The sequence below is a fragment of the Petaurus breviceps genome, unplaced genomic scaffold (genome assembly GCF_028583685.1).
Source record: "Petaurus breviceps papuanus isolate PSGF00001 unplaced genomic scaffold, PetGlider_PUasm1.0 38, whole genome shotgun sequence".
Lineage (NCBI taxonomy): Eukaryota > Metazoa > Chordata > Mammalia > Diprotodontia > Petauridae > Petaurus > Petaurus breviceps.
The window spans coordinates 22531763-22552783 of NW_027186304.1; the positions used below are offsets into that span (position 1 = coordinate 22531763).

At 36.8% G+C, this 21021-nt stretch overlaps 1 long non-coding RNA gene across 2 annotated transcripts in view; it reads right to left on the bottom strand.

The window, feature by feature from the left end:
- The window catches only part of LOC138170368 (uncharacterized), a 94874-nt gene that overhangs the window by 17665 nt on the left and 56188 nt on the right, over positions 1-21021 (bottom strand). The window contains exon 4 of one of the 2 annotated variants that reach the window (XR_011170591.1): positions 14792-15429. The exons of the other annotated variant lie outside the window; for it this stretch is intronic. This is a non-coding gene — a long non-coding RNA (uncharacterized lncRNA). Of the gene's footprint in view, positions 1-14791; positions 15430-21021 lie in introns of those variants that run through there. 2 annotated transcript variants of the gene reach the window in all.

Here is a 21021-nt window from a genome sequence, read left to right on the forward strand (position 1 = left end):
TCTATATCTGCCCGTATTATCCTCAGCTGCTTTTGTTGCCTAGGGAATTGCTTCTACCTGGGAATATTATAATATATATTTAAGGAAAAGGACTGTTTGTTTCAACCTTCAGGCTCTGAGTGATTCTGTGCACCAGAAACTGAATGTTTGTTGCCTTAGAGTGAGAAAATATTTATAGGTAAGTGCTACCAGAATTAGCATCCTATTTTACAGGTGAAGCTGAGAGGGATTGTGATTTGCACAATAAGTATCTGAAGCAGGATTAGAACCCAGGTCTACCTGACTCCATAGCTAGAACATATGTACCACATTGCCTCAATGGTGAGAGGACTGGAGATCAGATCATAAGAGGATCCATTGAATCCATTGAAGAAACTGGGGATGTTTAGCATGGAGAAGAGAAACCCCTATGGAATCATGAGAGCAATCTTCAAGTATAGAAGAGGTTGTGTCATATGGAAGAGGCATTAGATTTCTTCTGCCTGGTCATGGAGAGCAGAGCTAGGAACAGTGGATAGAAATTGTAAGGAGAGTCACAAGACATTCCACACTATGTTGGGAAAGACTTCATAGCAATCCAAAAGTGAAATGGACTTTAGCAATTCCCTAGGCAGTTAAAAGCAATTGAGGATAATACAGGCAGATATATAGACAAAGAGATTGGGGTGGGGAAAGAGGAAAGGAAAGAGGGAGGAGGGTATAGGAGAGAATGGGAAGGGGGAAGAGAGGATGGGGAGGGTCTCAATGTATCTCTTCCCTTCTTAAGTCCTAAAAACTGCTTTTATAATCATCACCTAAGAGCCCACAGCTGAGTCTCAGAACAAATGGATTCCTGACATAGGAAGACGTGAAAGTGGAGAATGCATGACCACTCATTCACTGTTTGGTAGAGTAATTCTACTTTGGTAAGGATTTGTTTGTCTGTTTTATAATCAAGCAAAACAATTCCCTTTATTAGCTATTTGTTAAATGAGAAATGTGCTTTAATCTGCACGGTGAGTCCATAAGCTCTCTGTCTGGATAGCATATTTCACTGTCAGTTCCTTGGAATTGTGGTTGATTCTGCTGGGTTGATGAGAGTTCTGAAGCCTTTCAAAGTAGTTTATCTTTATGATATTATGTCTCTTATAATCTTTTTAAAATTTCATTTTTATTTGTCATTTTATTTTTTCTCAATCACATGTAAAAATTTTAATATTCACTTTTTTAAATTTTGAATTCCAAATTCTCTTTCCCTCCCTCTTCTGCTCCTTCCTTAAGAAGGCAAGCAAATTTATAAAGCCTATACATGTGAAGCCATACAAAACATATTTCCATATTAGTCATGTTGCAAAAGAAAACATAGCCCCCCCCCAAAAAAAAAACAAGAAAAATAAAGAAATTTTAAAAGTATGCTTCAATCTTCATTCAAACTCAATCAGTTCTTTCTCTGGAGGCAGACAGAATTTTTCATCATATTTGTTGTTCAGTCATGTCTGATTCTTTGTGATCCCATATGGGGTTTTTCTTGGCAAAGATACTGGAGTGGTTTGCCATTTCCTTCTCTAGTGGTTTAAGGCAAGCAGACCTTAAGTGACTTGCCCAGGCTCACACACCTAGTAAGTGTTTGAGGCTAGATGAACTCAGGTCTTGCTGACTCCAGGCCTAGCATTCTTTCCAATGAGATACATGCCTTCCCTTTTCATCATAAGCTCTTCAGACTTCTCTGGGATTATCGTATTGCTCAGAATAGCTATGCCATTTACATTGATCACCATATGATATTGCTGTTACTATGTACAATATTACCTTGGTTCTGCTCACTTCATTTTGCATGAGTTCATGTAAGTCTCCCCAGGTTTTTATGAAACCATCTTGCTGGTTATTTCTTATAGCACCAGAGTATTCCATCATAATCAATTACTACAAGTTGTTTAGCCATTCTTTAATTGATGGGCTTCATCTCAATTTCTAATTTTTTGCCACCACAAAAAGAGCTGCTATAAATATTTTTGTGCACAGAGATCCTCTTTGGTCTCTTTGGGATACAGACCTAGTAGTGGTATTGTAGTTTTATAGCTCTTTGGACATAGTTCTAAATTGCTCTTCAGAATGATTAGATCAGTTCACAATTCCACCAATAGTGTATTAGTGCCCCAATTTTTCCATATCCCCTCCAGCATTTGTCATTTTCCTTTTCTATTATGTTAGCCAATCTGACAGGTGTGAGGTGGTATCTCAGAGCTGTTTTAATTTGCTTTTCTCTAATCAGTAGTGATTTAGAGCATTTTTTTCATGTGACTTGATAGTTTTGATTTCTTCTCTTAAAAACTTCCTGTTCATATCCTTTGGCCATTTAGCAATTGGGGAATGGTTCTTATATTTTACAAATTTGAATGAGTTCCCTGTATATTTGAGAAATAATGCCTTTGTCAGAGAAATTTGCTATAAAACATTTCCCCCAGTTTCCCAATTTCCTTCTAATCTTGGCTGCATTAGTTTTGTTTGTGCAAACCCTTTTTTTTTAATACAATGTAATCAAAATTATTCATTTTATATCTTGCAATGCTGTCTATCTCTTGTTTGGTCACAAATTCTTTCCTTATCAATAGAGCTGGCAAATAAGATTTTCCATGCTCCCCTAATTTATGGTAGCACCCTTTCCTATACCAATTTTGAGCTTATATTAGCATACAATGCAAGATGTTAGTCTACATCTAGTTTCTACCAAACTGTTTTCCTAGCAAATTTTGTCAAATAATGCATTCTTGTCCCAAAAGTTTGGATCTTTGGGTTTATCAAATACTAAATTACTATGGTAATTTACTACTGTGTATTGTGTACTTTATAGGCAATAAGGTGGCATAATGGATAGAGTACCAGGCCTGGAGTCAGGAAGACCTGAGTTCAAATCCAGCCTTAGACACTTATAGTTATGTGACCCTGGGAAAGTCATTTAACCCTTCCTCAGTTTCTTGTAAAATGAGTTGGTGAAGAAAACTACAAACTACTCCATTATCTCTGTTTTTACTCTTCCTGGTTTAGGTATCAGCACTATATTTGTGTCTCAGAGGAATTCGCTAGGACTCCTTCCTTGCCTATTTTTCCAAATAATTTATATAATATTGCAAACAATTGTTCTTTAAATGCTGGTAGAATTTATTTATGAATCCATCTGGTCCTGGGAAATTTTTCTTAGGGAACTCATTGATGACTTGTTCAACTTCTTTTTCTAAGATAGGATTATTTAAATATTGCTTTTCCTTTTCTGTTATTGGAAAAATTATCTTTTTATAAATATTCACCCATTTCAATTAAATTGTTAGATTTATTGGCATATTTTGAGGCAAAATAGTTCCTAATAATTGTTTTAATTTTATCTTTGCTGATGGTGAATTTACCCTTCTTATTTTTGATACTGATAATTTGGTTTTCTTTCTTTTCTTAAATCAAATTAGCCAATGGTTTATCTATTTTATTGTGGGGGGGGGTCACAAAATTAGATCCTAGTTTTATTTATTCATTCATTGGTTTTATTTTTTCAGTTTCATTAATCTCTCCTTTGATTTTCAGGATTCACAATTTGATTTTTAATTTGTTCCTTTTCTGGTTTTTTTTGGCTCCATGTTCAATTCTTTCATATGTATTTTCTCTATTTTGCTGATGTAAATGTTTAGAGATATAAATTTTCCTCTAACAACTGCTTTGGCTGCATCTCATAAGTTTTGGTATGCTATAACATTGCCTATTGATTGTTTCTTGTTTGGCCCACTCATTCTTTAGGATGAGATTATGTACTTTTTGATGAATTTTTAATCAAATTATTGTTTCCACAATTCTTTACTAAATATACTTTTTTTATTGAATTATAGTCTTAAAAGGATGCAGTACTATTTCTGGGTTTTACATTTGGTTATAATGTTTTTATTTCCTAATACATCATCAATTTTTGTGAAAGTGCCATATACAGCTGAGAAAAAATAAAAGATATATTCCATTCTATTCCCATTAAATTTCTTCCAGATGTCTATCATATGCAACTTTTCTAAGACTCTATTCATCTCCTTAACTTCTTTCTTATTTGTTTTTTGGTTAGATTTATCTAGTTGTGAGAGGAGAAAGTTGAGGTCCCCTACTAGTATAATTTTACTATTTCCTCCTGTAACTCATTTAGCTTTTTCTTTAAGAATATGGATGCTCTGATATTTGGTGAATATATTTTAGTACTGACATTACTTCATTGTCTATGGTACCTTTTAGCAAAATTTAGTTTCCCTGATTATCTTTTTCAATTTAGTTAATTTTAACAAATTTATTTTTGATTTCATGTTGTCTGAAAACATGATTGCTACCCCTGCTTTTTTTTTTTAACCTCAGCTGAAACATAATACATTCTGATCCAGACCCTTATTCTTACTCTGTGTCTGTCTCCCTGTTACAAGTGTGTTTTTTTTTTGTAAACAACATATTGTTGGATTCTGGTTTTTAATCCATTCTGCTATCCACTTCTGTTTTATGGGTATGCTCATCCCATGCAAATTCATAGCTATGATTACTAACTGTGTATTACCCTCCATCCTATTTTCCCCTATTTCTTCTTCTGTCTTTCTCTTTACCCTATACCTCCTCAAAAGTTTGTTTTATTTCCAACCACTGTCTCCCTTAGTCTGTCTCCTCCCTTCTTTCACATACACACACACACACACACACACTTTTATTTCATACCCTTCGCCTACTATTTCCCTGTTGGGTAAGAAATTTCTATACCCAATTAAATATATGTAATTCCCTTTTTGAGTCAATTCTGATGAAAGTAAGGTTCAAGCATTGCCTGCTACCACCACTGCATTTTCCCATCTCCTATAAAAACTCTTCCTTTCATGCCTCATTCACCTGAAACTACTCTCTCCAAAGTTATCTGTGGGTTTGCAACTGTTGATAATCCTCTTCTCCTTCTCCAGTCCTCACTTTTCTTGTAATACCCAGTCCTACTTCCTCAGATTGTCTATTGTAAATCTCTTCCTGGATGTTCCATAGACATATTCTACTTAACATATCCAATAGTAATTGTTTCTGTTTTAGCCAGAAACCTTGAGGGTCTTCCTCTCACAGATCAATTTTTTTCTTAATTGGTAAAATTTAAAAGTAGGTAAAAGAGGCCATTCTTTGCCTCATTTCTCAGTCAAACTGAGACCAGGAAAGACCTTAGCTTAAAAAGGTCAAGGTCTCACACTGCAACCAGGGCCATCTCCGGTTGACTTGATCTATATCTTACCACTGGACCCAGATGGCTCCAGAGGAGAGAGTGAGGCTGGTGACTTGGCACAGCCCTCCCTCACTTCAATCCATGGCATCACCTTTCTAATGGCATGGTCCTCTTCAAGAATGAAGGAAAGCAATATCTTTCCCCCCCAAACTCTATTACTATTGAGGACAGCTAGATGGCACAGTGGATAGAATGAGTGCCAGTGCTGAAGTCAGGAAAACTCATCTTTATGCATTCTAATCCAGCCTCAGACGTTTACTAGCTGTGTGGCCCTGGGAAAGTCACTTCACCCTATTTGCTTCAGTTCCTAATCTGCAAAATGAGCTGGAGAAGGAAGTGGCCAAGAAAATGCCAAGAAAACTCTCAAAGGGGTCACGAAGAGTCAGAAATGATTCAACAACAAAGTTACTATTGAGAGTGCCACCATACAGTCACCCAGGCTAGAAACCTAGGTGTTATCCTTGATCTCATGTTCTCTCTCTCGTCCACCATATTCAATCTCTTGTCAGGTCTTGTTTATTTTACATTCAGAACATCTCTGGCATAGTTCCCCTTCCCTCTTTTGACACTGACACTACCCTGGTATAGGCCCTCATTCCTTCACACCTGGATGATTGGAATAGCCTGCTGGTTGATCTCCCTCCCTCCTCATCCAGTCCAATCTCCATTCAGCTGGCAGAGTAATATTCCTAACATGTTTGTCTGATGATGTCACCTCCTACTCATTAAAATCCCATGGTTCCTTGTCCCCTTCAGTATCAAATCCAAAATCGTGTGCTTGGCTTTTAAAGCTCTTTGTAACCTTGTTCCTTCCTATCTCTTCAGTCTTCTTACGCTTCACTCTTTTCCATGTCCTCTTCAGGCCACTGAAGAGCCCGTGACTTATTGTTCCTTGCACAATGACATTCCTTCCTCCTTTCAGAAGGAAGAGTTCTGTTTTGGACATTGAGTTTGATATACCTAAGGAACATTCAGAGTTTAGAGCTATCTAAAAAGCATTTGGTAAAGTAGAAATGGTTATCAAGAGAGAGACTGATAGGTAGAGACGTGGATTTAGATCTAGACACAGAGATAACTGAACCTATAGATGCTGATCGTGTCAGCATGCAAGATAGTACAGAGGAAAAGGTGAAGAGGGCTTAGAAGAAAGCATGGAGGAAACCCATTATTAGTGGGTGTGACATGGATAAAGACACAGCAAAGGAGACTGAGAAGGAATAGTTAGAAAAATAAGAGGAGAATTGCTAGGTGGAGAAGATGATCAAGTGTCAAAGGCTGCCGAAAGGCAAAGAAGGATGAGGACAAAGAAAGGGTCATTAGATGTGGTGATTAAGAGATCGCTAGTAACTTTGGAAAGGGTAGTTTGAGTTGAATGTCAATTTTTTTAAAGATTTAATATTTTTTCCAATTACATGTAAAAATGTTTAGCCTTTGTTGGTTTTTTTTATAACTTTGAGTTACAAATTTCCTTCCCTGTCCCCTCATTCAGAAGACAAGCAATTTGATAAATGTTATACATGTTCAATCATGCCAAACATATTTCTATATTAGGTTGTGAAAGAAAACAAAGACAAAAAAAACAAGGAAAAAATTTTAAAAGTGTAAAAAAAAATATGTTTCAATATGCATACAGATTCCATCAGTTCTTTCTCTGGAGGTAGATAGCATTTTTCATCATAGGTCTTTCGTAATTGTCTTAGATCTTCCTATTGCTGAGAATAGCTAAATCATTCACAAGTGATAATTGGAGAATATTGCTGTTGCCGTATACGATGTTCTCCTGGTTGTACTCACTTCACTCTGCATCAGTTCATGTAAGTCTTTCCAGGCTTTTCTGAAACCACCCTGCTCATCATTTCTGCTAGCACAATAATATTCCATCACAATCACATACCACAATTTGTTCAGCCATTTCCCAATTGATTGGTATTCCTTCAATTTACAATTCTTTGCCACCACAAAACTGCTATATTTTTTTTTACATATAGTTCCTTTTTCCTTTTTAAAAAATCTCTTTTGGATACAGACCTAGTAGTAGTATTATTGGGTCAAAGAGTATGCACGGTTTTATAGCCCTTTGGGCATGATTCCTAATTGCTCTCCAGGATGATTAGATCAATCCACAATTACACCAACAGTGCATTAGTGTCTCAATTTTCCTACATCCCATCCAACCTTTATCTGTTTCATTTTTGGTCATATTAGCCAATTGGATAGGTATGAGGTGGTCTTTCACAGTTTTTTGATTTTCATTTCTCTAATCAGTGGTGATTTAGAGCACTTTTAACATGATTATAGATAGCTTTGATTACTTCATCTGAAAACTGCCTATTCATATTCTTTGATCATTTATCATTTGGGCTATGGCTCATATTTTTTATAAATTTGAATCAGTTCTCTATATATTTGAGAAATAAGACCTTTATCAGAGAAACTTGCTGTAAAATTTTTTTTCTCCAGTTTTCTGTTTTCCTTCTGTACTCTGGCTGTATTGGTTTCATTTGTATAAAACCTTTTTAATTAAATGTAATTAAAGTTATCCATTGTACATACCATAAGCTCTCTATCTCATTTGGTAATAAATTCTTCCCTTGTTCATAAATCTGACAGGTAAACTATTCCATACTCCCCTAATTGGCTTATGGTATCCCCTTTTATTTCTAAATCACATACTCATTTTGACCTCATCATGGTATATGCTGTGAGGTATTGGTCGATGCTTAGTTTCTACCAAAATGCCTTTCAGTTTTCCCAATGGTTTTTTGTTTGTTTTGTATTTTTTTTTTCTTTTTGACAAATATGGAATTCTTGTCCCCAAAGTTTGGTTCTTTATTTTTATCAAATATAAGATTACTATGGTCCTTTCCTACTGTGTATTGTGTACCTAATCTATTCCACTGATCTATCACCTATTTCTAGTCTTTTTTTTTTTTAAGCAATCGGGGTTAAGTAACTTGCTCAAGGTTACATGGCCAGTTATTTCTGGGTGTGGTGCTAAGTATCTGAGCCCAGATTTGATCCCCAGGTCATCCTGACACTGGAGCCGGTGCTATTACTCACTGAGCCACCTGGCCACCCCTTCTATCACCTATTTCTTAGCCAGTACCAGATTGTTTTAATGATTTCCACTTTGTAATACAGTTTAAAATCTGGTATGGATAGACCACCTTCCTTCATATTGTTTTATCAATTCCTTTGATATTCTTGACCTTTTTGTTCTTCCAGATGAATTTTCTTATTATTTTTTCTAGCTCTATAAAATATTTTTGGTAGTTGGATTAGTATGGCACCAAACAAGTATATTAATTTAGGTAGAATCATCATTTTTATTATGTTGGCTCAGCCTACCCTTGAGCAAATAATAGTTTCCCAATTACTTACATCTGACTTTATTTGTGTGAAAAGGTTTTCTAAGCATGTTCATGTAATGTCTGAGTGTGTCTTGGCAGGTAGACTGGCAAGTATTTCATATTGTCTATAGTTATTTTAAATGGCATTTCTCTTTCCATCTCTTGCTACTGGACTTTGTTGGTAATATATAGAAATGCTGTTGAATTGTGTGGGTTTATTTTATATCCTATAATTTTGTTAATTATTTTAACTAGTTTTTAGTTAAATCTCTGATTCTTTAAGTATGCCCTATTCTAATTCCTACTACTTCTTTTTCTTCTGTTATTGCTATAGCTTGCATTTCTAGTACAATATTAAATAATAGTGGTGATAATGTATATCCTTGCTTCAACCCTTATATTATTAGGAAGTCTTCTAACTTATCCCCATTACAAATAATACTTGCTGTTGGTTTTAGAAAAATAAGACTTATCATTTTAAGGAAAACTCCATTTATTCCTATGCTTTCTAGAGTTTTTAGGAGGAATGAGTTGTATTTTGTCAAATGCTTTTTCTGCATCTAGAGAGATAATCATGTGACTTTTGTTGGTTTTATTATTTATGTGGTCAATTATGCTAATATTTTTCCAAATATGAAACTAGCCCTGAATTCCTGGTATAAATCCACCTGCTGATAGTATAATCTCTGTGATATATTGCTACAATCTCCTTGCTAGTATTTTATTTAAAATTTTTTGCATCAATATTCATTAGGGAAATTGGTCTATAGTTTTCTTTCTCTGCTTTTGTTCTTCCTGATTTAGGTATCATCATGTATTTATGTCATAAAAGGAATTTGGTAGGACTCCTTCTTTGCCTAGTTTTTGAAATAGTCTATATAATATTGGAATTTATCTAGTCCTGGGTATTTTTTTCTTAGGGAGCTTGTTTATAGTTCATTTTTCTAAAATAGGATTATTTAAGTATTCTACTTCCTTTTCTGTTAGTCTAGGCAATTTATTTTTTTTTAATATCCATCCACTTCACTTAGATTGTCAGATTTATTGGCATATAATTGGGCAAAATAGCTCCTAATAATTACTTTAATTTTATCTTTATTGCTGGTAGGTTCGCCCTTTTCATTTTTGATACTGGTGATTTGGTTTTCTCCTTTCTTTTTCCAAACAAATTAACTAATGGTTTGTCTATTTTATTAGTTTTTTTTTTAATAAAACCAGTTCCTATTTTAATTTATTAGATTAATAGTATTCTTGCTTTCAATTTTATTAATCTCTCCTTTGATTTTCAGGATATCCAATCTGGTGTTTAATTGGGGGGGGGGGGGTTAATGTGTTCTTTTGTCTAGTTTTTTGGGGTTTTTTTTTTAGTTGCATACCTAGTTTCTTTTCTGACCAGAAACTCTGAGGGTTGTATGATCCCAAACTGACACATTTCTGAATGATAACCAGGTTATCTTTTGCCTCAATTCTAACCTGGACTTTAACTAAAAAATGGGCATTGGCTCAGACAAACTGACACCTGGGAAAGAACTTAACTTAAAAAGGTCAAGGTCTCCCACTAAATCTAGGGCCATCACTGGTCATCCTAACCTATATCCTGGCACTGGATTCTGCCAATGACTGGAGGATAGAATGAGGCTGATGATTTTGCACAGCTCTGCCTCACTTAAATCCAATTCATTTTCAAGTCAAGACATCACCCTCCTGATGGCATTAGTTCTCCTCAAAAAAGAAGGATGTACAAGAATTGCATGCCCAATTCACTAACCTATTCTTTCTCTATTTTATTGATGTAAGCATTTGGAGATATAGAATTTCCCCTAAGTACTGTTTTGGCTCCATTCCATAAGTTTTGGTAAGTTGTCTCCATTTTCATTCTCTTAAATGAAATTAATTGTTTCTATAATTTGTTCTTTGCAGAGAAAAAGGTATGCTTCTTTATATTCCCATTCAATTTTTTCCCCTGAGGTCTATCACTTTTAACTTTTATAAAATCTCCTTAGCTTCTTTTCTAATTTAATTTTTGGTTAGATTTATCTAGTTCTAAGAGAAGAAAGTTGAGGTCCCCTACAAGTTATAGTTGTATTGTCTATTTCCTCTTGTAATTCATTTAATTTTTCCTTTAAGAATGTGGATGCTATAGCATTTGGTACACATGTGTTTAGTATTGACATTACTTCATTGTCTGTGGTACCTTTCAGCAAGATGTAATTTTCTTGCTTATCTCTTTTAACTAGATTTATTTTTCTGCCTCAGGATGCCAAATTACAGAGGGTTTAGAAGTAATGAGAGAGGCACCTAATTTAGAAAGCTTTTTCAAGGAGTTTAACCAGAAAACTAAATGAATGATAACTAGTGGGGAGCAAAAGCTTTTTTTTTCTTTTTTATGGATGGGAGAGAAATGGGCATGTTTGTAGGCAATATAAAAGGAGCCAGTAGATGGAGAAAGATTGAAGATAAGAGAAGGGCTGATGATGATGGGGGATGGGGAGCAATATGCTGAAGAAGAAAGGATGGGATGACATCAAGGTTACAAGTAGTAGAGTAAGCCTTGGCAAGAAAAAGAGCAACATCTTCATCAGAGACAGGACTGAAGAAGAAAATACTAAGGGGAAGATGTATGAGTCATGTGACATGAATAGGAAAGAAGAAAAGTCAGAGAATCTCTGAATAGGAATAAGCCTCAGAGGCCATCTATTTCAGTGCTGTCAAACTTGAGACTCTGAGAATGATCTCAATTTTTTTTGGTGATGTATGAGATGAGTTTCTTAGTTAAGCAGGTAGAATGAAGGGTGCTATGGAAAGCTTAAGGAGAAATTTAAAAGTTTGGAATGGTCTCTGTGATGAGCAGGATAATTAATATACTAGGGTGATATTTGGCATTATGGATCATAAATCTGTAGTGGATCCAAAGTGGCTTTGTGATTTTTCTTTCAAGCTCCATTCAATAGCATATGAATAGGAGCAAAGGAAGAAGATAATGGGAGTAATCCTGGGTTGAAGATTGGCAAACCATTCTTAGTGGAAAGATGAGGAGGCAAGGCATTTGACAGTAAAGGATAGTATGGAATTTAACTGTTTCACCAACAGATTAGGAGAGAGAAAAAGAGATTACAGCTAATACAGAAGTGATTACTTACTGGGAAAAGAAGTAAAAGGTGAAGGGATTAAAGGTCATGGTGAGGATGAAGAACAGTGTCTCAGGGCATAAAACATAATGCAAAAGAAAAAAATGGATTGGTAAATAATTGTGATCAGATAAAATAATTTTTGTGTTCTTGAATATGGGAAAAGAACAGTTATGGGTGCCATCATAAGATTAAGGTAATCTTGTTAAACCTCTGTTTGTAGCTTAGGTAGAGTGAAGAAATGGGAATTGAGTAAAAAAAGGAACTGGGAAGTTAGGTTAGTTGAGGGAACATCAGTATGAATTTTGATGTTTCCTAGAATGAATGAGGGCAGGAGCTGGAATGGAGAAAGAATGTGAACAAGACACTGATCTAATTGAGGAAGGAAGAAAAATATTCTGTGAGTGGATAGGTTTAACAGTCACCAGGATCTGGATTGGGTGATCAACATAAAATTTAATTTGACACATTAACATCAAAGAAGGAGATTGTTGTAGAGGGAGAGTCTAGAAGAGGAAATGGGGAGCAAGGAATATCACAATTCTCACCATGAAAGGTGGGAGTGAAAGTTCAACTTGTAAGGGAAAGGGTGGCCAGGTCTCAGCAAGAGCAAGAAAATGCAAAGGGAGAGAAAAGGGGGAAAGTGTATAAGATGAAAAGCTGTTTGTGGAAGGGGTGGGCAAATCTGGAGTAGGACATTGATAGACTTGAGGAGGCAAATGGTTGGGGACAGGGAAGAGGGTTTATCCATTGGCATCCAGAGGCTCAAAATCACTGACATGGGGGGAGTATTAGAAGTGTGAGTATGCTAACCACTGAAGAATTAGTTCAGCCAGAGTACATGTAGAGCAACCAAGTGTCACAAAATCATAGAAGCTCAGAATTGGAAGGGACCTCAGTGGTCACCTAGTCCAGATGCTAGCCAAAACCTAGATGTCTAATAATATCTTCAAAAACTTGTCATCTAGTGATACCATAAGCAAATTAGGAGAGCAAGGAATGGTTTACCTGTCAGATCTAGGGTGAAGGGAAGAATTTATGATCAAATAAGAGATACAGAGCATTACAAACTACAAACTGGATAATTTTGATTATATTAAACTAAAAGGATTTGCAGAAACAAAACCAAGGCAACCAAGATTAGAAGGAAAGCAAAAAGCCAGGAAGCAATTTTATAGCAAGTGTCTCTGATAAAGGCCTATTTCTTAAACATTATATATACATATATATATATATATATGAGAGAGAGAGAGAGAACTGAATCAAATTTACAAGAATGCAAGTCATTCCCCAATTGATAAATAACGAAAGGACATGAAAAAGCAGTTTTCAGATGAAGAAATCAGTTATCTATAGTCATTTGAAAAATGCTCTAAATCACTATTGATTAAAGAAATGCCAATTAAACCAACTGTGAGGTACTTCCTTACACCTATAAGATTGGCTAATATGACAGAACAGGAAAATGATAAATGTTGAAGACAATGTGGGAAATTTGGAACACTAATGCATTATTGGCAGAGTTGTGAGCTGATTCAACCATTCTGGAGAGCAATTTAGAACTATGCCCAAAGGCCCATTAAACTGTGCATACCCTTTGATCCAGCAATACCATTACTAGGTTTGTATCCCAAAGAGATTGTAAAGAAGGGGAAAAGACCTACATGTATAAAAATATTTATAGCAACTCTCTTTATGGTGGCAAAGAATTGAAAACTGAAGGGACGCCCATCATTTGGGAAGTACTGAACAAGTTGTGGTATATTAATGTAATGGAATCCTATTGTGCTAAAAGAAATGATGCTCAGGCAGATTTCAGAAAAACCTGGAAAGACTTGCCGAGTGAAATGAGCAGAACCAGAAAAACATTGTACAATGATCAACTATGATTGACTTAGTTCTTCTCATCAATACAATGATTCAAGACAATTCCAAGACTCCTGACAGAAAATGCTATCCACATCCAGAGAATGAATTGGAGTCTGAATGCAGAGGGAAGAATACTGTTTTTACTTTTGGGGTTTTTTATGGTTTTTCCTTTAGTTTCTATTTCTTATTTTACAACATAACTAATGTGGAAATATGCTTTACATGATTGCACATGTATAATCTATATCAGATTGTTTGCTGTCTTGGGGGTGAGAGAGGGACGGGGGAAAATTTGGAACTCAAAATCTTTCTAAAAATGGGTGTGGAAAATTGTCTTTACATGTAATTGGAAAAATAAAATACTAGTGAATTTTTTAAAAAGAAAAAAATAACTTGTTACCTAACCCTCACCTGAAGACTTCCAGTTATAAGGAATTTTCTATCTCCCAAGTTAGCCTATTCTACTCTCAGGCAGCCCCAATTGTTAAGTAATGTGTCTTGATTATGAATTTAAGTCTGTCTCCATAACTTCCATCAGTTCATCTGAGGTCGGCCTTCTGGTTTCAGGCAGATGCAGTCTAATCCCTCTTCTAGTTTATGTCTGGCTTCTAAATTTCAGTAGGGACATTTATAAGCTATTAAGTGTGAAGAGGCAGGCAGCTAGGATGGTCAGACTGCTTAGTTCAAGCCATATAAGGAAAATGGATAATAATGGGGAGACGTAGCATAGAAAAGAGAAGACTTGGGAGGGAGATGAGAGTGTTCCTCAAGCATTTCAAATATTGCCACATGGAAGAGGGACTAAGTTTACACTGCTGGGCCCCAGAAAGACCCCAGTCATGGATAGAAGTTACTTCAAGGCAGAATTAGCTGTAAAATAAAGAAGAAACTTCTCAATAATTAAAGTTAGCTAATGGGGGAATGGGCAGCTTTGAAAGGCAGTGAGTTCCCTTTCATTTATGTTCTTCAAGTAGACTGGGTGATGGGGTGATGACTCATAGGGTGGGTTGTAAAAGGATATGATTCAAGTAGAGGTCAAACCATCACTAGAATCAAGCACAAGTCCCCCAGCACTCAAAAGTGCAACTTGCACCAGATTAAAATGTAATTAGGAGGGGCAGCTAGGTGGCACAGTGAACAGAGTACCAACCCTGGAGTCAGGAGGACCTATGTTCAAATCTGACCTCAGACACTTGACACACTAGCCATGTGACCTTGGGCAAGTCACTTAACCACAACTGCCCTGCCTTCCCCTCTCCAAAGAGAAAAAAAAATGTAATTAGAAAATCTCTAACAAAATGTTTAAATATAATAAAACATAAATATCAATACATGATTTTCTAAGTTAATATATACCCTGCAGGGATCCTTCTGTATGGTTTGCTGTGTCATTTCAGTAGCATCCAACTCTTTGCGACTCCATTTGTGGTTTTCTTGCCAAGGAAACTGGAGTTTGTCATTTTCTTCTCCAACTCATTTTACAGATGATGAAGTGGAGCCAAACATGGTTAGGTGACTTGCCCAGAGTCATACAGCTTAGTAAGTGTCTGAGGACAGATTCGAACTTGTGAAGATGAGTCTTCCTGATTCCAAGCCACTGAGCCGTCTAGCTGCTCTTACCTATGAACTCGTGAACTTTATGAACTTTATTTGAGTTTGATACCACTGTATTAAATGGCCTCACAGGCTTCTTCCAACTCATAGGTTCCATGACTGATTGATTTTGACACTGTAGGATAGCTTTTCAAACACTTGAAGGCAACTCTTATCCATACACTAGCATAGTGCCTGGCACGTTTGTTCATTGATGCTTGCTCCAGTCCACGTCTTTTCTTCTCTAGGACAAAACATAACATATTCTTTCAATTGTTTATCACATGAGCTAGTTTCCAATTCTTTAACTATCCTGGTACCCTTTTTTTTTATTCTGTCCTAATTGTCATATCTGTCCCAAAATGGGATCTGCACAGGAGGGAACTCAATTTTCCAGATATAGCCTGGCAACATCTTCATGTTATATCTAACCTATGTTAAATATAACACAGATTATGTCTTCATATGATGTCTGACCCAGGAAAACAATCCTCACCAAGGCCGTTTCTCATTCAGGACTCTATGTCTCTTTGATGCAACTCAAGATTCCATTAACTTTTCTTTCTTTTTTCTTTTACTACCATATCATCCTGAAACAGTGAATTGGAAGGGATTCCATCTTTCTGGCACACTTACCCATGTCATAGTGGAGAGTCTATGTAGCAGAAAGAACAATATTCTAAATTGGGAGACTTGTGTTCTAATCCCCCTTCTACCCTATAGCACCAATGCAATATTCACAGTGCCCACAATCACTATAAATATACCCTCATGGTGCTCAATTGCAAACTATAGCAGACTCTCCATGTAGAAGAAAAAGACAAAAACATTTATTCAGACACCAGAAAATCAAATCCCAACACCAGGAAACCAAATTCATCATAGCAACATAGAAGTTAATGTACCACAACATAGCAGAGAGTCACACCATCCTTCATCCTTCCCACAACCAACACAAACCTAGCTGTCACAGCAGGTGGCAAACACCAACTTTTACTCACAAGCCTGTCTGAATCCCTCAGAAGCATACTCTCCTCTCAACCATCTAGCTAGCTCTGACTCCCAGCTTCCTGTGGGCTTTGCTCTATCCTTCAGCAAACTCCTCCCACCACAGGCTCCATGTGACCACATTCAGCTTATTAGCAGGCAGAGTATATTTTCAAATCAGGGAAGATTTTCAAATTCCCTTAGGCTTATTAAGAGGCAGGGAAATCTTTAAATTCCCATTACTATGACATACCCTTACAGTATGGTCTGAGGTGAGTCCCTTCCCCTCCTTAGCTTTCAGTTCCCCCATGTTTAAAATGAGGAATTGGTCTACATTATCTCTGAAGTCCTTTCCAGAGATAATGTTCTATGAATCAGTAAACCTCCAATAAATTCCAACTCAGAAGGTACCATGCATGGTATAATGGATAGGCTGATGAACTTGAAATCAGAAAGGCCTGGGTTAAAATACCACCTCAGACACTTGCTAGCTGTGTAACCTTGGGTGAGACCTTCAACCACTCTGGGCCTCAGTTTCCTCACCTGTAAAGTAAGGGGATTGAACTCACTGTCTCTAAGGTCCCTTCCACCTCCTAGTCAACAACTAAATTCAATGACCCATTGTACCATGGAGGAAATCCTGAGTTCTTGAAGGTTATCCCACAAGAGAAAGCAAGTTGGAAAAACTATCTGCCTGGCCTCTGATCATACACTTGTCATCTAAGTAGCAGCCTAGCATAGCTAGGGTCAAAGAAGCTAATGACCAGAATGGTTGTCTACCAGATGATATTTTACTGTAGCCACAGAAACTCAAGGCTTGCACCCAAGGGTTGCAGGCTGGGTCACTGCATCCTCAGGGGGACAATCTTAAGTGTGGATGAAAGTGTATGAATGAGAGAAGGTTACAATAAGTGAGAAAACTCTACATCAGTCCTATTTTATAAATCAAGCCTGGAGAGCAAGTGGGAAAATGAATTCAAACAAATCAAATTTTGTGCAAAGGGAAGCCAACCAAATGGCACCTGTTTCCCTTGAATCTCATCCAAGCTTCCTAGGGAGTGATGCCCCTCTCCTGAGTAGGTTGCTTTAGAGATACCGCTACTGTCTGCTTAGCCCATTCTGTGTGACAGCTGCTTCAAAACCTGCTAGAAATCCAGGTCCCTGTAGCAAATCTCCTGGGTCTCTGGAGAGAAGAAAATCCAAGCCTTTCAACACAGGATACTCACACTAATCTCTAGGGCTAATCCACTTATAGCATTTCTTTTAACTACCATTTGAAGTGACTCCAAGGGCCTGGCTAAGACAGATAAGCCATTTCCACTTGGTCAGGACTCAGTTCCAATTGAGTATCAGAGTTAACCTTTTGGAGACTTATCCCACTCTGTTACTGGTTGCCTTATGATTTACCTACCCCAAGAAGTTCCTTTCTCCATGAGGGATAGTGTTTTTTTTGGCTGCCCTCTCCTAATTGGGATCCAAGGTGAACGAGCACCAATCATGTCCTGTACAGGAAACTCATGGAGACCCAGTGAAGAAGAGAAGAAAACATTATTCTAGGCCACAGTGGTCATTTATCCACTGAGAAGGGAGGCCAAAAAAACCCTCCAGCTGACTGGGATCCCATTGTTAGAAAAAAGAATGATCACACTCTAAAAGCAAACAGACAGTTTTGATGCCTATAAGCTGCTGGCAGGTGTTCATTCACATGTAAAAGGAAAATAGTTCTTCCTACCCTAGGCCTTCCTGGAGAAATCCCACCTCTTCAGCGCCTACTGGGAATTCAGGTTGCAAGCTGCCAAAGAAAGCTCTGTCTCCCAGCCTCCTTCCCTCTCCAACCTCTCCCAAGAAGAAAAAAACAAAACAAGGAAAATAAATCTTCAGAGCCTTTACTGCCCAAGACATAATAGAACAGATTCAAGTGAGAGACATCAACAAACCAGGTTGAAGAAATGAAATTTTATGTCATTTCCCTTTTTGTCCCTAGTGATCTGAGATTGGATTCTATTTTCATTTTATGCACGTGAATAGCTTGAAAAACCTAAACCTGTCGTTTCATTCTCTTTATGTCCATGTAGTCCCTGGCATAAACCCTCCTCACACAAATATGTTAGGACTGGAAGCAAGCTAGATTCAATTGTTACAGCTATTTATACCTCAGAGGACAGCTAATCCAATACAACTCAAATCTGACCAAGGAAACTCCTTTCTTCAATATTTCCAATATCCATGTAGCCCAGGCATCTAGTTTGGCCAAGGGCCAAATCCTTCCACTGCCTGTTTTTTGTAAGGCCAGTGAGCTAAAAATGGTTTTTACATTTTTAAATACAATAAAACATTATTTTAGTTTCTTTTTAGTTGTTTGTTTGGTTTTTTTTTGTTTTTTGCTTTTTGGAGGGCAATTGGGGTTAAGTAACTTGCCCAAGGTTACAGGTGTAATATTTTTGGGTCGGTGTTAAGTGTCTGAGACAGGAACCGAACTCGGGTCCTCCTGACTCCAGGGCCAATGCTCTACTCACTTCGCCACCTAGCCGCCCCAATAAAACATTATTTTAAAAGATAAACATATGCATATGTCTGTGTGTGTGTGTGTGTGTGTATTCTTATGAGCCATACCAAAACAGGTGGGCTAGATTTGGCCCTGAATTCTAGACTTTATCTGAAAACCTTTGCATGAGTCAGTCCATTTCACTTTTAAAGATCTCTAATTATTGGGAAGTTTTTTTCTTTTTGTCTAAATCTGTATCTTTCCAACTTCTACCCAAGCAGAATAAATCTAATCTTTTTTCTACATGACACATTTTATTATTCAGATGTTTCAGTCTCATCCAACTCTTCATGATCCCATTTGGGGTTTTCTTGGCAAAGATACTGGATCGATTTGCCATTTCCTTCTCCAGCTTATTTTACAGATGAGGAAACTGAGGCCAAGAGGGTGACGTGGCTTGCCCAGGGTTGTACAGCCAACAAGTATCTGAGGCCAGTCAGTTGATTGACCAGATCTGAATATTAATCATTAATGGTTCTAAGTCATCTTGGAGGGAGCTCTCTATTGCGGTGTCCCAGGAATCCATTAGCTATCATCTGTGTGCTCTCTGGTTGGCAGATGTCCTTCTTAAAATGTGGCATTTAGAACTACAGCGTTCCAGATGTGCTGTGACCAGGGCAAAACAGAGTGAGGGTATCACCTTCTTCTAGATATTATGTGTTTTGGGACATGAAATCACAACATGTATGTTGTTAGTTACCTTTTGGTATGCTACAAATAGGGTTGAATTTTGTGCTTTAATCAATTTTAATCAACTTGTGCCTAATCTGAATCATCCCTTTCCTTCTCCACCTTTAAACTATTTCTCCCTTATTTTGCTGGACCATAATTTGGGAATTCTTGGAAATATTTCAAAGTACAAAGGAAAGTGCCAAAATTTTTCTTAGTAATCTTTCCCCAAATTTAAAGAGAGATGCTCTCTAAACCTTTAAAGCTCGCATTGTTCTTTTTCTAAACTAATCATTTAAGGCAGTTTCAATAATGAATAATACACATACCAGAATTTACTTCAGAGCATTTCAAAGTTTTAAGTCTTGGGGGAAATAACTATCTAATATTTTCTGAGATTATATTTTCAACATTGAGAATAAAAGAAAACTATTATGGGGCAGCTAGGTGGCACAGTGAATAGAGCACTGACCCTGCAATCAGGAGGACCTGAGTTCAAATGCGATCTCAGACACTTGACATACTAACTAGCTGTGTGACCTTGGGCAAGTCACTTAACCACAATTGCCTTGCCTTCCACCCTCCAAAAAAGAAATATTATGCATCTCAGTGTAACATAAGATTGCATGATGTTATTTATGTGTTGCGATATACAATTGACTCAGATTGAAGTTGTTCTCCATTAAAACCCCCAGATCCTCTTTTTTGGAATTGTCTACTCATACCTCCCAAACTCCATACTTGGAAACAATTTTTGAGTCCTTTTGAGCCCAAGTATAGGTCTGTCTATTTATCTCCATTAGGTTTCAAATTGTTAAATTCAACCCACCCTTCTAACTTGTTTTGACTTTTAACTCTGTCATTCAGTCTGTGAGCTGTTCATTTGAGTTATAAATGGAAAATTAAAATAAAAATATGAGTACATTAATATACATTTAAAATTCATCTGTACTAAAATTTGCTTTCCTTTTGGCATGTGGCATTCAAATAAATTTATCACATGTATATTAAAACTCTATTTTTCTTTTTTTTTTTGCTTTTTAAATTTTCTTTTATTTTTTCTTTTTTTTCAAATGCTTTATTAACTTCTGATTTACATCATTCATTTCCGCCAGATTTTGAGTTACAAATTTTCTCCCAGTTTTCCCCCTACCCACCCCCCCCAAAGCAGCAGTCACACAGGATATCACCCCCTCCAATCTGCTCTCTCCCATATTTTCTCCCATACCCCTTTCGCTTTTTCCAGTGGATCTCCATGCCCCGGTGACTGTATATCTTATTTCCCAATTACATGTAAAATAGTATTGATAATAGTATATATGTATATATATATACATATATATACACATATTTGAATATTTAATTTTAAAACTTTGAATTCCAGATTCATTCCCTTCTTCCCTTATCACCCACCCTTACTGGGAAGATAAGAAGTTCAGTATAGGGTGTAGATGTGTGGCTAATGCAAAACAATAACATAGTAGATATATTGTAAAAGACTGACTATATTTCCCTCCCTCCTATCCCACCTCCCACTTGTTCTATTCTCTACTTTGATCCTGTCCCTTTTCAAAAGTGGGTGCTTCCAACTTCCCTCCCCCCCAGCCTGCCCTCCCTTCCATCATCCCCCTCTCA